This window comes from Dromiciops gliroides, chromosome 2, assembly GCF_019393635.1.
Source record: "Dromiciops gliroides isolate mDroGli1 chromosome 2, mDroGli1.pri, whole genome shotgun sequence".
Classification (NCBI taxonomy): domain Eukaryota; kingdom Metazoa; phylum Chordata; class Mammalia; order Microbiotheria; family Microbiotheriidae; genus Dromiciops; species Dromiciops gliroides.
In genome coordinates, this window is record NC_057862.1 from 439,934,794 (window position 1) to 439,948,473 (window position 13,680).

Sequence of the window (13,680 nt, forward strand, 5' to 3'; positions counted from 1 at the left end):
GCTATAGCACTTACTGACTGGTCTCGAATTACCATTTGATCATATTCTCATTATAACTGTCTTTGGTTGTTTTCTAATGATTTCATATCCTTTACCTTCCCAACTAGACTGTTAGAACTTAGAGGGTAGGAATTATGACTTCTTTTCCAGTCTTCAAAGTTAAGTTACAGGGCTTGCTAGGGAGTGGGGTAGGAGGAGTCAGTAAAGACTTGTTAACTGAGTGCTTCAAATTCCACCCCCTCCATAAATCTGGGGTCCTAAAGCAATTGTACACTGGGGCAGGGAATTTAGTTTAGGTGAGAAGGGAGGAGGATTAGGATTTTAAAGTAATATAAAGGGAGGTGGGGCAGCTAGGTGGCACAGTGGATAGAGTTTGGGGCATGGAGGAAGAAAGGCCTGAATTCAAATGTTCAAAAAAAATTCACTTACTAGCTATGTGACCTTGGGCAAGTCACTTAACCTCTGTTCACCTCAGTTTCCTCATCTGTAAAATGAGCTGGAGAAGGAAATGTCAAACTACTCCAGTATCTTTGCTAAAACCCCAAATAGGGGCACAAAGAGTTAGACACAACTGAACAACAACAACAAAGGGAAGTGGGTTAGTGTTGAAATGTGAAGGGAAGATGGTTTGGGTTAGGGTTTGAAGGGCATACATATGTGAAGGGAACATCATTGGGTTTAGAGCTAGAAAATCACTGATTCCATCTCCCCTCATTTTGTAGTTGAGGAAACTGAAGATGAAAAATGAAGTAATGTGTTTAAAATATACAACGTGTACCCAGGGTAATCACATTTATGATTTGAATCCAGATCCTTTGACTCCAGATGTAGCTTTCTTGCCATGGTAATATTCTATCTCCCATAGTAATAGAGGTTGAGTCTAAATGGAGGATAGTTGAGGTGAAGATGTGAAGTCAGGAGGGTTAGGATTGAGGATTTGAGGAGGAAGTTTATGGTGATGTTGTAAAGGGAAAATGGCTTTCCATAAAGATGTGAAAAGAGGAAAGCTAAGGTAGACTTTTGAAGAGAGTAGGTGTTTTCTCCTGTTGTTTTCTCCCTGTTGGCTGCAGTTTAAAACGTCTCCATCTTTCCACAGGATATGTCACTGGGATTGAGCTTTCATTGGAGAAAGTTAATCAGAGACAGAGCCTGAGCCTCCATTGTTCTGAGGCGTCTTTTTTTTTTTTAATGAATTTTATTCCTGGTAAAAAAATTGTACACACACACACACACAATTCTTAAACAGGTCATGACCAAAGGTTCATTCTTACCCCCTGTTCTGTTCTTTTCCTTCACTGGCGCCTTTGTCTCCCTTTCAGCCATACAATGGAGGTCTTCAGTGGTACACATGGAGGACAGGAGCTGGTGCCGGAGTCATTATGTCTGCTTGGCGCCAGCTTTGAGCAAAGTGTGACCATAAAATCATGTCAATGGTTTTCATAGTACACATACTAAAACTGATGAATGTTAATGTATTCCCCCTTTTGGGGTACAGATTTCAGAGTATGTGGCATAGTCATCTACATCCCCAAGGTGGTGGTAAGTGTTTATCCTTTGAAGATGGATTTGATTTTTGGAAATAGCCACCCATCGTTCAGAGCCAAATCTGTTGGATAAAATGGCACATCCTTCTGGTTTAGTACAGTTTTGGATACAAAATGGTATGAACCTGTATAGTACACAGGTAGCTTTTCTCAATCAAGTCACAAGTGAATCTTCCTTAATTTCTTTTTTTTCACCAAGCACTTATGGGGTGTCTCCTATGGGTCAACCCCTATGCTAGGCTCTCAAGGTCATTTCCAAAGAGGAGTGAAATGATGACTTAGGGCTGGCAGCCCTAATGTATTGTTTACAGTTGTACATAACACTTATTTGGATTATAAATTGGGACTCATTACTTTCAAAACCATTTTGTCACATTTCATTTTAGCTATCACTGTATCAGCCACACTAAAAGAAACACTGCGGGACAATGAAAATGCAATATGGTGGGGGGAGTACATGGTCACTAGGACTAAAGGGGCCTTCCCTAGAATTTCCTTTCCATGATTCAGCCATCACCATTATCCTCAACTTACCCCATCTTCCTTTTCCCACTATGTAAAGGTCCCCAAGAAGGCTGTCTTAACCACAAGGTGGTAGAAATGAGCTTTTGTAAGGTCAGTTGACTACTTGAAGAAGGAAGCAGCCTAGAAGACTAATTCTTTGGTAGGAAAGTAGGAAAAGAATATTAGGTGTTCACTGGCCAACAAGGGCCTCACCAACCCTGTGTTTCTCAAGAGGACTTTTTATTGTACAGATGTCCCTGTACTCCTTGGAGGGGTGAAAGATTCCTTTTGGGACTGGGAGGAGTTTTCACTGGGAATCTAGGTGACCCTCCCATTCAGTCCCTTCACCCTGCTGCTCTCATGAATATTCCCTACTTCTTCTCTGGTGCTGTGGATAACTTTAAAACACTCTATGCTGCATGAAGATAGCCTATGTCTAACTGGGGTCATCCTGTGCCTCAAGGTGTCACCCAAAGGGAAAGAATAAGCGAAGAGCACCAGGGACATTCTGAACTTTGCCAGAAAGTAATTCCATTTGTATAATATCCAATGTCCTCTTGCCACATCATGAGATGTGGTATGGTGCAATGAAAAGAACAAGGAATCTGGAGTCAAAGGACAGAGATTCAAATCCCGACTCTTCCATACAAGGTCCACGTAATCTTGGGCCCCTTATATCTTCATTTGTAAAGTAAGCAGGTTGCCTTGAATGACCTCTAAGTCCTTTCTAGCTCTAATCCTTCCATCCTAATTATACCTCAGGATTACTGGGGAGATAGAGAAGCAATTGAAGCTAAAGTCAGACCTAAGGGAATGGACTGAGCTACATCGACAACATCTGGAAGGGAGCACCGTGGGTTTTGCCACAAATCTGGAAAAGCGGGCTCCTTCCCGGAGGGCTCTTTGTACTTTGCAGCGGCCATCTGACGGGAACAGAGATAGCCTAGATCTGTCTTTCCTGCTTCGTTATGACTGTTCTGTTCTAGCTGAGCAGGTCATTATTTTGGAGGGGCAGGAAAAGGATTGGGTCGGGGCGGTGTTTGACTCGCTGTTTCACTGGCCGGCAAGTAACAGGCCTCCACACCTCATTTACCCTACCGCAACCAGGGGATTTCCGAAGAGTCCGACTAGCCTCTGCACCAATATAGCTCAGAGAAGAAAAGAGTAGAATTTAAAAAAAGAAGAAGAGGGAAAAAGAAAAAGAAAAATTCCGCATTCTGAGTCTCTCTCCTTTCTCTCCCTCCTCTCTCCCCCGCCCTCAATCATCTGCAGTCTGGGCTCAGGTGACGCCTGCTAGCCCGCAGTCATTTCTCTAATTCTGATTCGAGGCCCAGTCTCCTGGGCCAAGCGGTCTGTCAGACAGACGAAATGACAGACAGACTGCACAGTTTTCCGTTGGGGGTGGTGAAGATTGGGGAGCATCCAGGTGGTCAGGTTGATAGGTTCCTGCTAACGTCAGTGTTCTGCTTATTTATTTTGCTGTTTTAAGAGCAGAACTAATGCCAACAGTATGAAGGGCAGGAGGAATTCCAAGCCGCCGGCCTCATTACCTAGGATAGCGCCCAGGAACGCTAGGATGAACCCAAGTCCTTACAACCATCTAGAGCAATTTAAGTGGAGAAACGTCCCAGGGCCGGTGCGGAACTAGGCTTAGGCAATGGCTGAGGTAATGGATATTAGGTCTGTCAATAGGTCTCTTCTCCTTCCTTCCCTCCTGCAGCCCATACTTTCCTTCTTCCCTAATTCCTATTTTCTTTCCCGTCTGAAAGTCTAGGTCTCAGTATACCTCCCCATCCCACTCCCAGCCCCTCCCAATTTGGGTTACAGAAAGTTTGCTCCTAACGCAGAGGTCGGGCCAAGGGCAAAGGGATAAACAGGGCGAATAGGAAAGGGGGTGGGGAAGGGGAGAGGAAGAAATTATGCAGAGGATCGGGGTGTCTTGTGGGCCTGCAGGTGGCGCTGCCCTGGGGGACTGGTAAAGGGGGGGGAGTCTGCAGTAAACGTTGAGTGGGTGTCACTGCGGCTAGAGAAGGAACGATTTGTCATTTTCTTTAGCGGCCTCTGGTCGCAGGGAACAGACACTCCCTTCCCCCTCTCTTCACTTCTCCTTTCCCCCCCAAGCAGAGGTCTGGGGCTCGTGGTCTGGATAGGGTCAGACCAACTGAATGTGAAGCTGGAGACTAAAACATTGGTTCGAATCCCGATCCTGTCCCTGATAGCAGGGTGACCTTGAGGAAGTCATTTCCCATCTCTGGACCTCATCTTTAAAATGAAGGAGTTGATGCCAGCAGCTCATCTTGTGATTCTATGACTGTGCCCGAAGAATGTCCTGATTTTCACAGAAAAATTGGGGGCGGGGAGGGGTAGGGTGGAACCCCAACAGTGATTCTTTTTTCCACTCTCCCACGGGGGGGGGTGGTTTCCAGGGCCCCGAATCAAGCGGAGTTAGCAAAGATCTCTATAGATAATTCGGAAACAAGATACAGAACTAGAAAAGAGGACTCGGAACCCCAGCTCTAGGCTCATATGCCTCTCACATCACCTCTCCCGGGTGGGCAAGACTACCAAAAAGGGGCAGAAAGAGGTGGGAAGGGAGAAATTAAACAATTCAGATCAGCATTTATTAAGCTCCTATAACGCGATAGACGCAGGGTTGAGAAGATTTGAAGGCACCTCAACAGCTCCCTCGAAGGTCTAACTGTATTTCTACGTACACTGCAGAGGAGATGGGACTAAGTCCCCACACTAGGGCAAAGAAGCTTTGGCCAAGAAAACGTCAAACCATTTTTTGCGCAGCCCTAGACTCAATATACTCTGTGCTCCTGGCCTGGGTCTCTTTGCCTCTTGGATGCTTTCTAGGGGCCCGGCCTCAGATTTCCCTTCATTGACCGAAGCTACTGTAGGGGGAGGGAAAACTTCCCTGGACTCCAGAGGCTGGTCCAGTCATCTCAGAAAGTCAAATATATTTTGTGTGTGGGGGGGAGGGGTGATGGGGGAGGGGAAGGTTGGCGCGCCGAGGGCGGCTAGTGTCCCCTTTTAAAACCAGTTTCTCTCCTCTCCAGATCACCATATTTGTCTTTTACATCTCTCAGTCTTTATTTTCTGTCTCTTCCTGCCTTCCTCGGCTTTCCTATATCTCTTTTCTCTTTGCTCTGAGTCTTTCTGGGCATTTTTTCTCTTTCTCTAACACCCTTCCTGTCTTTGTAACTCTTAGTCTCTCCGGACCTCTCAATGTCTCTCCCAGTCTCTCTGTATTTCCCCGTATACTTGTCTCTCATCTCTGGCATTCTCTTTTCCTTGCCTTTGTCTATCTCTCAGTCTCTCTCTCTCTCTCTCTCAGTCTCTCTCTCAGTCTCTCTCTCTCTCTCCTTTCCATTCCCTTCCCCCTCCCCGTCTGTTCCTATCTTTCCCCGAGTCTCTAGGGCCCACATGGCTTGTCCTTCCCCATTCTGCTCCTGTGCCCAGGGCTTGAGCAAGCTCCACAATTGGTCCCAAGCCCCGCGGCTGCCCCAGACCCGCCCCCAGACCCGCCCTCGGCCCACCAGAGCGGAGAAAATAAAGCCCGAGGCATCGTCTTCCCTTTCCCCTTTTATTTAGGAATCGACAGGCCCCTACTTGCAGATCCTATCGCAGTGGAAACGCAGCCCGCTTTGTTCTCCAGAAGCCCCTTTGTGGAGCTGAGTTGAGGAAGCGGAGCTTAGCTCCCCCTCCCTCATTTCCCTTTCCCTCCCCTCCCCTCCCCCCTTTCCTTGTTCCCTCCCCCGGGGCTTCTGGGCCCCCCAAACTTGGCCTATTCTACGGCGCCATTTCGACCCCCCACCTTCCAGCCCCAGGCCTGGCCTCCGCCCCCGCCCCCAGGGTGGCCAAAGCCCAGAGACAGCTGGTCCAGGCCTCAGCCCCGGGCTGGCGCATTGTTCGCCTCATTGGTCCGAAGGTCGCGGGATGCCGGGCCAGCCCGGGTAGGGCCAGGTATCTGAGGCCACGATAGTGCTGAGTCTCAAGAGGAGGGGGCCAGAGACGAGGGGGAGAGGGCTTGTGAGCGATTTCCATGAAAAAGGAGCGGCGGAGACACCTCTCTTGGCATTCACCGCGTGCCTTAATTGTATAGACATTAAATCAAGGTCCGCTGTGAACACGCAGAGGGGCACTCTGGAGTCTCAGCTGGCCGGGGGAGGGGGGGCCTTAGCTCGCTCAGTGCTCTCAGGGCACCCGGACCCCGTCCCTCCCCTGGCCACGGAAGGGAGGAGGGCAGGCTGGATCCTTGGAGCTTCTGTGGGGAAGGAGGTGGCAGTAGGGTCTGGAATCAAAGTACAGTTTCCTACGAGATTTCTCGTGAGCCCCCACCCGCACCCCTCCCAATTCTCTGCACACCCTTATCGCCCAGCTGAACTGTTCCTAGCCGATTTTCCGCATTCGGGGCTCAGTACGACTTGACCCTCTGTAGACACAGAACAAGGGGGAGCCATGGTAAACTTCATCCAGGGCTTGTCCTGAGTACCTCAGATTAAGTCTAGGAGTGAGAGTGGGGCGAGCAAGGGGCCTTACTCCAGAGAAGTACGGGATACAAAAGCTGAAGGCACGGTAGCCCACTCGGTGTGCGTGAAGGAGTGAGGATGTGTTAAGGCTGTAGCGCATTGAAGTGTGCCCGTTAGTGAGTGTATCATGCTATTTGTGGACGTGTGTGAGGGTCATTTGCGATGGTGTGTTATAGTGACAATGGGAGTATGTACCTCCATTTGTAGGTAGTAGGTCAGCGTGCGGGACCTAGGGAAAATTCCATGTGAGTTTGAGCCTGTGGTCCCAGAGACGGCTGTAGCTGGGGGGGATGCCCTGGCTCTCAGGGACCAAGGGCCCATTGCCTCGAGCCAGTCCTTTCAGCTTCCGGATACTTGGTCGGCGGGAGAATGTCCCAGGACCCAGAATCCAGTTAAATTTTGGATCTCGAGTTAGAGGGGATGGGATAGGGGCGGGGGCGGGTGGAAGGGGATACATTATAGAGAGAGACAGAGACAGAAAGAGACAAAAATAGAAAAGCAGAGACACGGAGAAAAAATTTTCTGCGCATAAGAAGGAAATGAAGATCCTAACTAGCTTTCTGCGGAACGCTTGCAAACCCTGAGACAGTTGTTGCGTCCACTCTGTTATTGAGCTTGCCCCCAGCCCCCAGCCGCAGCCCCGGGCTCCGAGCCCATCCACACCCGCTAGAACAGTTACCGGGTCCCTGGCAGGAGCGTCCTCCAGGGTCTCTCCTTCTTCCTCTTCCTCCCTTTTCTTCTTCCTTTTTCCTCCGTCTTCTGCCTCCTTCCTTTTCCTTCCTCCTCCATCATCTCCTCTTCTGCGCACCCTGAGCGGGCTCCCTGTGGGCCAGCACTGGGCTAAGTGGTGCGGTGTTGCGTGGCTCTGGGAGGTCTCCTGTCTGGCTTAATAGAGCTGGGCCGGGCAGACCCTCTCACTGAGGCTTGTTCTCTCTCTCTTGTCTCCCCAGGAGGGACAAAGCCTCGGACCTCTTCAGAGGAAAAGGTGGACAAGAGAAAGGGGGGGGGCAGAAAAGACGAAGGACATTTAAAAGAAAAACGGGGGAAAAAGAAAGGAAAAAATATCCTTTCACCAGCGACGCTGAATAAAAACGAAGCGTCTCGGAGGCATCTTGGTTGATCTAATCCTTATTCCCGGCCCAAGGAACATACAGTCTCCCCATGAATCCCTTTGCCTCTTTCCAGCCTCCAGCTACTGCTGCTGCTACTGCGGCAGCAGCACCTGAGCCGCTCTTGATCTGCATCTCTTGGACCAGATAGAAGCGCCCTCTCTCCGTCCAGCCTCCTCCCGGCGTATCCGTAGCTCAGCTCCAGCACAAGACGATTATTACAGAGGCGCTTGGTGACGTCACCCCAGGACACTCCAGTTCTCCTCCATTAACCAAATCCTCCTCCTCGAGGTGTCCTTGAGAACTGCGGGGGTGACACATACACGTACCAACACCCCCCCCCAACACACACACACACACACACACTCAAAGAGGCACACACACGCACACGTACACACAAGGGCACACACACATTCTCACTCCGCCCCAGCCCCCACTCCTCTCGCTGGAGACTCGGTATATAAGGAGGAAGGGGGCGGGATAGGATGGGGAGGGGGCTTAGGAAAAAGGAGAGCTTCCGAGTCAGGTCCTAGCTCCCCCTCCCTTCCCCCTCCCCATCTCGCTGGTACCAGGCTCTGTCAGTTAAACCAGCCTAGCTTCTTTATAAATAGGACTGGATTAAAGCTGTTTTTCAGACGCTGGAGTCCCTGGGGGGTGGGTAGTGGTTCGGGGATAGGAGAAAGAAAATGGTCCCGAACCAGGTTTTCAGGAGAAACACGTTGAGGTGGGGGAAGGGAAGCTGTAGGACCCCAAGGCCTTTGCCCATCTTTTCCGCCACTGCTCACTTCTTTTTTTCCAGGTAGAATCGGCCCGATCCAAGCTTTCTATGCCTTCATAGGCAAAACACGCAGCTTTTACTTGGGCCAAGCTGCCACTGGGGCGGAGGAGTAATTGGGTTTTCATTTTGCTGCCCCTGCAAAGCAGCTAAGGGTGACATCAGCTTCTGCCTTAGAGATCTGCAAACCCCAGGGGCGAAGGGCGGAGGGAGACTACTCTCGGGTGATGATGTGGGTGAGCCCCAAAGAGACTAGAGTCAAAACACAACAGAACTGTAAGGCTTTGGAAGGAAAGCAGCGACCACCCCCTCCCCTTCCTAAGTGAACACACACACACACACACACACACGCACACACGCACTTCTCCGAGCACACTCTGGATTCTGTTAGAGAAATACCTGCAGTCCGCACTGCGGGGGTCAGGTGAGCACTCAACCTCTTGCCCCATATTACCCCTTGTCGATCACGATGGAGCTGTTGAAAATCCCCAATTCAGTCAGCAAGAAGCATTGCAGAATGAAGGCCCAGCTTGCCGAGCGTCCAAGCCAGAGTCCCCAGAGCCAAGCTCCCGTCATCTTTCAGATTTTTTTTTTTTTTACCAAATCCACCCCAAGAAAAACACAGATGCTAAGACTGACAACTGTAGACCCAATAACAGGGCACCAATAACAATAAACAGGAAGGCCTTGCTCTGCACCAAACTCCCTCTCCCTGCTTCCTCCACTTTTTTGCCTTAACTTTTATTATATAAGTAAACACATACATATGCTGTAATATATGTATAGATAATAGAAGTACATATTTAAGTAGATAGATCTCTATATCTATCAATCTACCATCTCCATCGATCTTTCTCTATATATACTGTCTTTACCCAGTAGAGAAGGGAGAGTATGCAGATCTCTTAGGCCTAGGTGGAATGAGACCAGACATACAACCCTGGCAAAGGATTCCACTCTTGGAATCCGAAGGAATCAAAGCACAGAAGCATTGAGACTCCTAATAGCCTTGCCCGCACCGACTCTGAGCCTTTCTCTTCTCCAGGGACCCTGACTGTTCAGAAAGGTTGCTTCATGGTGCAATAGGGCTGGATGATCCACCGTGCTCCAGAACCTTCCTGGGCCACTTGGGGGTCCCCTTTCCCACACACAGCGCTTAGGGCAGAACTAGCCTGATTCTCCTCCCAGACTCTAGAGCATCACAACATTCCCCATACAAACACACTTTCTGTTCCCCTCTTTCTCTTACATAAAGGCTACTTAAGATTTACTTTCCCCAAACATCATATCTCCTTTGCCCTTTCTTGGAAGCTTGTTAAACGACTCCTAGGTCCAAACCGGACTCGCCTCCTTTAATCGCCTTCTCCAGCTTCTATTAAGGTAGTCCGATCCAGAGGTTGTGTTCATTTTTGGCCCAGAATGCCTCCCTTTCTTCCCCGCGAGCCCTGAGATATATAGTTCATTCTCCGATTACACAAGCCCAGCCGGTAGCCCATACCGCCGGCACACCTTCTGAGCTGAGACCCGGGAACTGCGCATCAGACTTCAGAAGGAGAGTCCAGCGCTACAGTTTGGGGGTGAAGCCTCCACCTTCGGTCTTTGGGGGTCGGAGGAGCTGTCCACATGGGGAAAGAGCAAGGGGATCTGGGAGCTGGGCCTAGCTCAATAGACTAACTCAATAGAGGCCTAGTTCGCTGTCCATGGTATTGAAACATAGCTGGCGTCGCCTGCCTCGAGCTTCCGTCTCAGACGAACTCGGGATTCCTTTCCCTTTTCTCATTCTCCCTGTTGCAGTTTCAAGTTCCTTTCTCCCTTACTCCCTTTGCCCTCCCTCTCGACCCCTTTTACCTCCCCTCCCCTCTCCTACTCCAAACACCTCGAGGCTGACTTCCTACATTGATTAGCCCCTCCCCACGCGAATTCTCGAAGTCCCCAAGGAGGCAGTGTAACTGGGGTCGGGGTGGGGGGGAAGGGAGGACTAGGTTGCAGAAATTTAACCAGGCCTTCAGTCTCCGGATCAGCGTCCAGACCTGGGATCAGGACCCTGAAAAAACCTCTCCCTTCTCTCTCTTCCCACATTGCGTGTGTTTCCTTTTGAGACAACAGGGGAGGGAGACGGAAGAGAGTGAGGGGGCAACTCTAGGACTGTCTTTGTGATAAACTTTCCCTCCCATAATTTTCCAGTCAAGGCGAATAGCTACATATCTCAGCCGAATTAGCTTTGGTTGGGTCTGATGGGCGATTTCCACTTGAATTGGAACCTTTCACTTAAAACTGGAGCTGGGACACCCTGAGGTCTTTTTGTTTGTTAAGTACTGTGTGGCATTTCTTTAACTCCGAGGGGAAAATATTTTCATTCCAAATGTTTGATTTCAAAACTCAACCGCTCCAGTTGCTACATCTGAAGGGGGGGGGGCAGGTGCGCTCATCTTCCACAAAGGACCTTCTGGTCAGGTTCGGGGTGAGATGGGGGGAGGAAGACTGGCCCCCATCCACCCTCTTTGCCCAATCCCACTCTTCTCCGTCTCTCCTTCGCAGCCCCCTACCCCCCATCTTTTCCTCCTCCCTAACCTTTCCGGACTTTCCGGGATTTAGTCTCAAAGATTCCAGCGCCCTGTCTTCTCTGTCCAGCTTCCAATAGCTCCTAGGGAGAAAGGGCACGACCTTCAGCTCCGTGCTCTAGAGCTCCAGCTCTGGGAGAAAGGCCAGATATGAAGACAAGAGGCTGGGGGCTGGGGACTGGCTCGGGCTTGGGGGCGGGGAGGCAGTCCGGGCCTTGAACCGCAAGGCGGGAAAAGGAAATCCTATTTCTAGCTGTTATCTCCACTGCCTCATCCCGGCCCCAACGCCATCCCTATCCCCTATCCCATTGTTTCTAAAGGTTTCGTAAAAAGTCAACTTACCACAGGCTGGGCCCGTAGGTCTGGGTAGGCTTCGGGAACTGACAGAGGGTACAGATTTTCTTCTCCCGCTCTTCTTGCTAGCTCTCTTGGCTCCTCGGGGCGGCATTGCCGTTGCAGATGAATAATTTTTGTTTGTTTGTTTGTTTGCAAATCTGAAAAAAAAAAAACCGGGAGCCAAGACACTGAGGTGGGGGGAAGGGGAGGGGGAGGGGGAGGCGGCTCTCCCCTCGCGGAGCGTTGGAGAGAGAAACGAACCCCCAGTGCAAAGCCCCGGCCCCAGTGAGGGGGGAGGGAGAGGAGGGGGAAGGGGGAGGGGACAAGGAGAGGCCTTGTGCATCACAATCGCTTTCAATCTCCTTCATTGGGCCGCAATTCTAACGGTCTTTGGGCCGCCGCTCGGCCGCCGCAGGGGGCCAAGCCACCCCCACCCCCTCTTCCTGGCCCCTCCGCCTCCACGGCTCACAAAAGGCGCCCGCGCTACGCGCCGCGGGCCCAGCAACTTTGAAACGAGTCAGGTGGCCGCCGAGAGGGCCAGGGAGGCGGCTGGACCACCTCCTCCCCTTACACACACACACACACACACACACACACACACACACACACACACACACACACACACCCTCTGCCTATTCTTTCCCCCTGCCTCCACTTTCCTTGCCTTCCCGGCTTCACAATAGTACTACCAACGATTTGTAAGTTTTTTGAGGAGCTGGGAATTAAAAGCCATAAATGAGATCCGAAAATGAATGACTGGCTCCCTCTCCCACTTTTCCCTGCCTCCAGCCTACGAAAAAGAAAAGAAAAGAAATGTTAGTTCTTTCCAGCCCCTTTCCCTCTCCCACTCCTCCAACTCCTACTCGGGGATAGTAGTGCCTCTAGGGAAAGCAGTCCATCCGGGAACAGAACATCTGGGAACCGCTGGGTTGCTGCATCTTGACCCGAAATTCCTTCTTCAATTCCTGCCCTCAATCTGCCGGTGACGGTGGCGGTGGTGGTGGGAAGATGCTGGGGAAGGGGGGGAGGGGAATAGATTTAGAACTACCAGGGCTTTTCTGACCTTTAGTCTCACATTCCCCATCTCCCCACCCCCACCCCCAGCCCCCAGCCCTTAACTCAGAGGCCCCTCCCTTTTTTCCCCAGACTGGGGGGTTGAGGTCAAACGCCAGGTCCTACAGCCCAGATGTGGCACTTCTGGATAGGGGAGACAAGAACCGGAGACCCTAAACTTCCTCCACCCGATAACTCCCTTTCCCTCTGCAGCAAGGAGAAATCAGGGGCACATTTCCCAAGTCCCTGCGCTCTGGGCAGCGGCCTCTTGAGTTGAGGCGGCTATGCGTTTGGACAGAAGATTCCCTCGCAGGCACACACATCCACATACATTGACACACATGCATATATTCGTAAGCTCCCTTTCTTCTTTGTGAAATCCCTGAAGGCAGGAATAGTGTTTTATTCACCCCAGTCTTCCTCACCGCATACGGCATAGGCACCGGTAGATGTTTATGGCTTCAGTGAACGCAGGCGGGAGCACTACTGGCCCTGCGGAACGGGGCTCTTAATGCCCAGAATGACTCTAGTCCCGAAACAGTGAGTGGGATAGGCGGAGCACCAGTAAAACACATATATAGGCCCGCCCCGGGGCCTCCAGCGAGATGGTGCTGGGGGAACTGAGCACAACTGGGCATGAGTGACAGGCCCTGCTGAGAAGAAATGATCGGAGAGCCGCCCCCCCCCCCGCCCCCACACCTACCCCTCCCCAGTCCATCTCCTTTGGTAGAGGGGAAGAACCCATACCCGGAAACCCAAAGGGCAGATCTAGGTGAAGTCTTTTCGCCTTCCCCCATCCACACAGTTTAGGGTGAATTGAAAGTCTCCCTTTACTCCTGCCTCAGACCCCACACCTAGCTCCCAGGGCAGGAAACTGGAGAACCACTCTCAAAGTCCATTTCCAAGAAACGACACTTTCCGCCTTTCTTCTCTGATTCTCTGCAGGCTCCTAGAACCTTGGGTCTAGAATCTTCTGGTTTTGCATTTCACTAGCCAAATTCCTGTTATGCCTGATCTATAATTGGACCTCAATAGCCACAAGTTGAGCCAGGGGCCAGGCCTATGAGCTGCACTTGAGACCCAAAAGGGTGTAAATAGGAAGGATAGGTGGCCATAAAAGCAGCAATTGTATAGGAAGGCCCTGGGTTTGAGATTGTGGGTTGGTGGGGTGGATGCTGGGCTGGAGGCTTGTGTGTGGGGGGCAGGGAATGGTGTTACAGGGCTTGGGGGAGGGCACTGGAGAGGACAGTGTGTGTGGGAAAA